At 48.4% G+C, this 6,244-nt stretch overlaps 2 non-coding genes across 2 annotated transcripts; one reads left to right on the top strand and one right to left on the bottom strand.

Moving 5' to 3' along the window:
- Window positions 1–2,077: 2,077 nt before the first annotated feature.
- Trnat-ugu lies at window positions 2,078–2,152 on the bottom strand. The gene has a single exon. It is a non-coding gene; the product is annotated as a tRNA-Thr (tRNA).
- Window positions 2,153–2,313: 161 nt separating this feature from the next.
- Window positions 2,314–2,388, top strand: Trnat-ugu. Its single transcript has one exon. It is a non-coding gene; the product is annotated as a tRNA-Thr (tRNA).
- Window positions 2,389–6,244: the final 3,856 nt, after the last annotated feature.

Here is a 6,244-nt window from a genome sequence, read left to right as displayed (position 1 = left end):
ACCATCGCAGGCGCTCCTATCTGTGATGCAGCGTCAAGGGTAACAGCAGCCATGGTCTCCGAGCTGACAGTCAATGTTGCTGCAAACGTCGTCGAATTGTTCGTGTAGACGGTTGTTGTCTTGCAAACGTCCCCATCTGTTGACTCAGGGATCGAGACATGGCTGCACGATCCGTTGCAGCCGTGCTGACAAGAGGCATGTCATCTCGACTGCTAGTGATACGAGGCCTTTGGGATCCAGCACGGCGTTCCGTAATACCCTCCTGAACCCACCGATTCCATATTCTGCTATCAGTCATTGTATCTCGAAAAACGCAAGCAGCAATGACGTGATACGATAAACCACAATCGCGATAGGCTACAATCCGACCTTTATCAAAGTCGGAAACGTGATGATACGCATGTCTCCTCCTTACACGAGGCATCACAACTACGTTTCACCAGGCAATGCTGGTCAACTGCTGTTTGTGTATGAGAAATCGGTTGGAAACTTTCCTCATATCAGCTCGTTGTAGGTGTTGCCACCGGCGCCAACCTTGTGTGAATGCTCTGAAAACCTAATCATCTGCATATCACAGCCTCTTCTTCCTGTCGGTTAAATTTCACGTCTGTAGCACTTCATCTTCGTTGTGTAGCAATTTTAATGGCCAGTAGTGTAAATTCCACATAATAGCCGCCTGTGTGCCATTGCGACAAAAGGAAGGCCGCTGCACAATCTTCTACAAACTCACTCTAAATAATTATTTTCCTTTAAATATTTCCACAGGGAGGGAGAGGTCCTGAATAAGAACAGCGGAAATCCATATTTTGCCACATATTGCAACAAAAATACGTACAGCAAATACTTACTTCGTCAGAACAGCTAAGCGACTTAATTCTTCAACAGCAGAGACAAAAGGAAGTTTAGATCTTTTAACGAACTGTTTTTAAGATTAATGAGAGAGGAGCTGCATGGTTACAAAAGTATCTTCACATTGAATAGTTAGTCTTTGATGTAAAATACATATTTTATTAGCATTTTTAACGCAAATAACATCATATTAACGAGTTGTAGTTTTTATAATTATCTGTCGTATTAGTTAGTGTTTTCATCGACGGAAATACACTCAGTTTTACACTTCCTTTATGCTTCACATTTACACGTCTGGTATAGGTTTAGTTTAATTTTTACGAGGGTCGGAACTTTAATAGTGTAACTATTTATTTTCAGCTCGTACAAATAGATACGTGTTTCAAAGTTTTACTGACCTTCAGTGTAGTCACCAGCATTGTGTATAACCCGTTGCCAGCGATGAGGAAGTCGTAGGATACTCTTAGCAATGCCGGTTACGTCGACAATTCGAGCGGCGCGGTCTATTGCCCGAGAAACTTTTTAATAGTTCTGAAGCGAATGCCGTGTAGTGTTTCCTTCAGTTTAGAAATCGAGTTGAGCTTACGAGGGCTTACGTCAGTGGAGTGCAACAGGTGGTATAGCATTTAGCATACTCTGAGAGGTCGGTCGTCTCATCGGAGGACGTGTAACTGATTCTCTGAGCGCTTCTGGGCCCCCTCAATTACCATCTTGCGGAACTTGGGTCGGTCCTTTCCTGGTGCAGGGTTGTCAAATGTATGTGAAATCTTATGGGACTTAACTGCTAAGGTCATCAGTCCCTAAGCTTACACACTACTTAACCTAAATTATCCTAAGGACAAACACACACACCCATGCCCGAGGGAGGACTCGAACCTCCGCCGGAACCATCCGCAGGGATGTCATTTAGGCCGCTGGGCGTTTTTTCTGTGCATGGTTGGGTCCGAGCCAGTACTTCCACCGTCGTGTGTCTGGAAGTGAGTGGGAGACGCACCAGCAGTGCAGTAGCGACGGAGCAGCAGTCGCAGACGGAGCAGTGGGCAGTCGATCGGTTGGTGCGGACCAGGCAAGACATCTCTGTGCTATATATGACGGTAGTATCTGTTCCCGAAAGAACAATTACCGTGGATGACCATGCAGCTTTGCTAGAAATGAAATCATAATTAAATGGACACCCTAGCTGCAAACAGGCGTTGATGTACTTCATTGGGGACATGTTGAAAATGTGTGCCCCCACCGGGACTCGAACCCGGGATCTCCTGCTTACATGGCAGACGCTCTATCCATCTGAGCCACCGCGGGCACAGAGGATAGTGCGTCTGCAGGGACTTATCCCTTGCACGCTCCCCGTGAGATCCACATCTATTAGGCGCACTACAAATGTAGTGGTGTGGACATGTTGGGAATGTGGATCTCACGGGGAGCGTGCAAGGGATAAGTCCCTGCAGACGCACTATCCTCTGTGCCCGCGGTGGCTCAGATGGATAGAGCGTCTGCCATGTAAGCAGGAGATCCCGGGTTCGAGTCCCGGTGGGGGCACACATTTTCAACATGTCCCCAATGAAGTACATCAACGCCTGTTTGCAGCTAGGGTGTCCATTTAATTATCATTACATCTATGTGCGATGCAGTCACCTGGGTCCGCTGCCGGGCCCTGCGCAGTGTCGCAGCTGGTGTGCAGCTGTCCGATCGCTACGAGCTTTGTGGTTCACCCACCCAGGACGCGCGAAGTTGAGTGTAGTTTGACAGCTAATACATACTCCATTGTGGATTATCACGTTTGTAACATTGCCAGTTTGAGTTCACATGTACTGATCGACGGGAACCAGGTCGTTGGGTCTGTCGGTCCGTGGCTGTTCCCTGGTGGGGTTCCGACGGATCAAGTGTAGTTGGGCTCACCACCCGTCTCACCTAAGTGAACGAGGGCAGACCGACCACCCTGGAGGCTTTCTGACCGCCACCGGTTTTAATTATCTGTTCTCAGCTATTTTAAATTTTAGGCTTATGGTCATTTGTGTTCTTAAAATTTTGCAAAATTAATTTTTAAATTTATCTTTCAAGCTTAAACACTGCGGCGGTCTGCCTTTAAAGATTGTGGTAGTATATTTTAAAAATTTTGAAGTTCAATTGTGGACCTCAGCCATTTGTGTTGCACCTTGCCTATGTTGCTTTTTGTGTTTTAAATTACACTCCTGGAAATTGAAATAAGAACACCGTGAATTCATTGTCCCAGGAAGGGGAAACTTTATTGACACATTCCTGGGGTCAGATACATCACATGATCACACTGACAGAACCACAGGCACATAGACACAGGCAACAGAGCATGCACAATGTCGGCACTAGTACAGTGTATATCCACCTTCCGCAGCAATGCAGGCTGCTATTCTCCCATGGAGACGATCGTAGAGATCCTGTGGAACGGCTTGCCATGCCATTTCCACCTGGCGCCTCAGTTGGACCAGCATTCGTGCTGGACGTGCAGACCGCGTGAGACGACGCTTCATCCAGTCCCAAACATGCTCAATGGGGGACAGATCCGGAGATCTTGCTGGCCAGGGTAGTTGACTTACACCTTCTAGAGCACGTTGGGTGGCACGGGGTACATGCGGACGTGCATTGTCCTGTTGGAATAGCAAGTTCCCTTGCCGGTCTAGGAATGGTAGAACGATGGGTTCGATGACGGTTTGGATGTACCGTGCACTATTCAGTGTCCCCTCGACGATCACCAGTGGTGTACGGCCAGTGTAGGAGATCGCTCCCCACACCATGATGCCGGGTATTGGCCCTGTGTGCCTCGGTCGTATGCAGTCCTGATTGTGGCGCTCACCTGCACGGCGCCAAACACGCATACGACCATCATTGGCACCAAGGCAGAAGCGACTCTCATCGCTGAAGACGACACGTCTCCATTCGTCCCTCCATTCACGCCTGTCGCGACACCACTGGAGGCGGGCTGCACGATGTTGGGGCGTGAGCGGAAGACGACCTAACGGTGTGCGGGACCGTAGCCCAGCTTCATGGAGACGGTTGCGAATGGTCCTCGCCGATACCCCAGGAGCAACAGTGTCCCTAATTTGCTGGGAAGTGGCGGTGCGGTCCCCTACGGCACTGCGTAGGATCCTACGGTCTTGGCGTGCATCCGTGTGTCGCTGCGGTCCGGTCCCAGGTCGACGGGCACGTGCACCTTCCGCCGACCACTGGCGACAACATCGATGTACTGTGGAGACCTCACGCCCCACGTGTTGAGCAATTCGGCGGTACGTCCACCCGGCCTCCCGCATGCCCACTATACGCCCTCGCTCAAAGTCCGTCAACTGCACATACGGTTCACGTCCACGCTGTCGCGGCATGCTACCAGTGTTAAAGACTGCGATGGAGCTCCGTATGCCACGGCAAACTGGCTGACACTGACGGCGGCGGTGCACAAATGCGGCGCAGCTAGCGCCATTCGACGGCCAACACCGCGGTTCCTGGTGTGTCCGCTGTGCCGTGCGTGTGATCATTGCTTGTACAGCCCTCTCGCAGTGTCCGGAGCAAGTATGGTGGGTCTGACACACCGGTGTCAATGTGTTCTTATTTCCAGGAGTGTATTTTATTGCTATCTTAATTGAATTTTTAATTTTTTAAGGATTTCTTGTTGGCCTTCTGCCTTTAAAGGTCTATAGTAATATATTCAAAAATTTTGGAATTTAACTGTGGCCCCCAGCATTTGTATTGCACTTTGCGTATGTTGTTTTTTGAATCGTTTTATTGAAATCTTAAATGGATTTTATCTTGTTAAGATTTTTGCATTCGGTAAAGATTCGGCTATGTGCCGCTTTCATTGTAAAGGTTATTAAATTACAATAAGTGATAATTAGGAGCAGAAACTGACCTCAACCTTTGGCCCCTTTCCACAATCCTGTTACCCGTTCTGCCCAGTGGGTTTAGCGGGCGTTTCAACTCCTTTTGTTTACAAAATGTTGCATGTTACAACGAAAAGTTTTAGTACTGCTGCTATGGCTAGTTGATTTCGGTTCTTTTACTCGGTTATTAGTAAAAAATTGAAAAATACCCGTTTTAGTAGAAACTAAACAGATAGCGGCAAATATCGGTTATTCAGAACTGAAATACCGGTATCGTTTGTAACCGGTCCGTTTTACATATCTCTAGTGGGCCCACTGTGCGACGCCAGTGGAAGTCCTGCTACCGGCTGAGCGGGAAACGTATTGCACACGCATCTGCAGTGCCTGGGTTTGTCGAGAGCCCTCTTCCCGTCACGGAGGCGGCTGCGGAAGCGTAGCATTGTTCCACGGCACGTAACCATCCGGTCCACTGCTACGGTAGACCCTGGGTTGCGAAACGCTGCAGCAGCCTTGTTTTAGCTGCAGAAACACGTGGGTGGTTTGCCTGCACACGCCTGGGGTGGTTGCGACGACTTGCGTCGTTCTACTGCGTTTGTCTTTAGCGTGCTGTTCGGGGAGTGAGTAGAACATTTGCATTTGCAATTGGAAGACGGTTGAGATATGGCGAGGTTACTTAGCCACTGTAGCATAAGTACACTGCTTGGCAGTTCCTAAAGAACACAGACGTTGTTGGACAGGATTAATCACAGGTAATAATGGACGACACCAAACACAGAACATAGAAAACACGAGTCGAGTGGTATATTTGTAACGAAAAAATGGTACAGGTTTCACCACATGGGAAACCTGTATAACAGGCACAAATAACGTTAATGCTTGACATAGGTTAGGCTCTAAGCATAAGGGTCAACATCGGACTCTCAGCAAGGAATATGTCCCCCTCGGACACCAATGCACTTTTTACACCTCTTATCCATGCTGGCCACCTAACAGTTGTGGAGTCCTGGGGTGATATTGTCCCATTCCTCAAGGTGGTTTTCAGTCCCTGCAGGGTGCGGGGAGAGGATTTCGTTGAGAAAATGTCTGTCAAGAGCACCCCGGCAATTTCTACACGGCTTAGGTCCGGCGAGTCCGCAGGTCATTCAGAATCTTCTCTTTCCAGTTTGTTCGACGCTTCAGCAATCTTGTGTCGGTGGGCAATGTCGCCGATAAACAGAGAGGCGGGATCTTTTTTTTTTTAATCATCAGTCCTCCGGTTTCATGCATCTCGCCGTGAATTCCTCTCCTCTGCCAACCTCTTCATCTCGGAGTAGCACTTGTAACCTAAGTCCTCAATTGTTTTCTGAATGTATTCCAATCTCTTTCTTCGTCTACAGTTTTTGCTCTCTAGCACCATGGGTGTCTTTCCCTGAAGTCTAATAGATGTCCTCTCATCCAGTCCCTTTTCCACATGTTCCTTTCCTCTCCGATTCTGTGCAGAACCTCCTCATTCCTTACCTTACCAGTCAAAATAATTTTCAACATTCGTCTGTAGCACCAAGTCTCAA

This window comes from Schistocerca americana, chromosome 9, assembly GCF_021461395.2.
Source record: "Schistocerca americana isolate TAMUIC-IGC-003095 chromosome 9, iqSchAmer2.1, whole genome shotgun sequence".
Lineage (NCBI taxonomy): Eukaryota > Metazoa > Arthropoda > Insecta > Orthoptera > Acrididae > Schistocerca > Schistocerca americana.
Note: the sequence above shows the minus strand (reverse complement) of the source record. Positions and strands in the feature narration are given on the sequence as shown.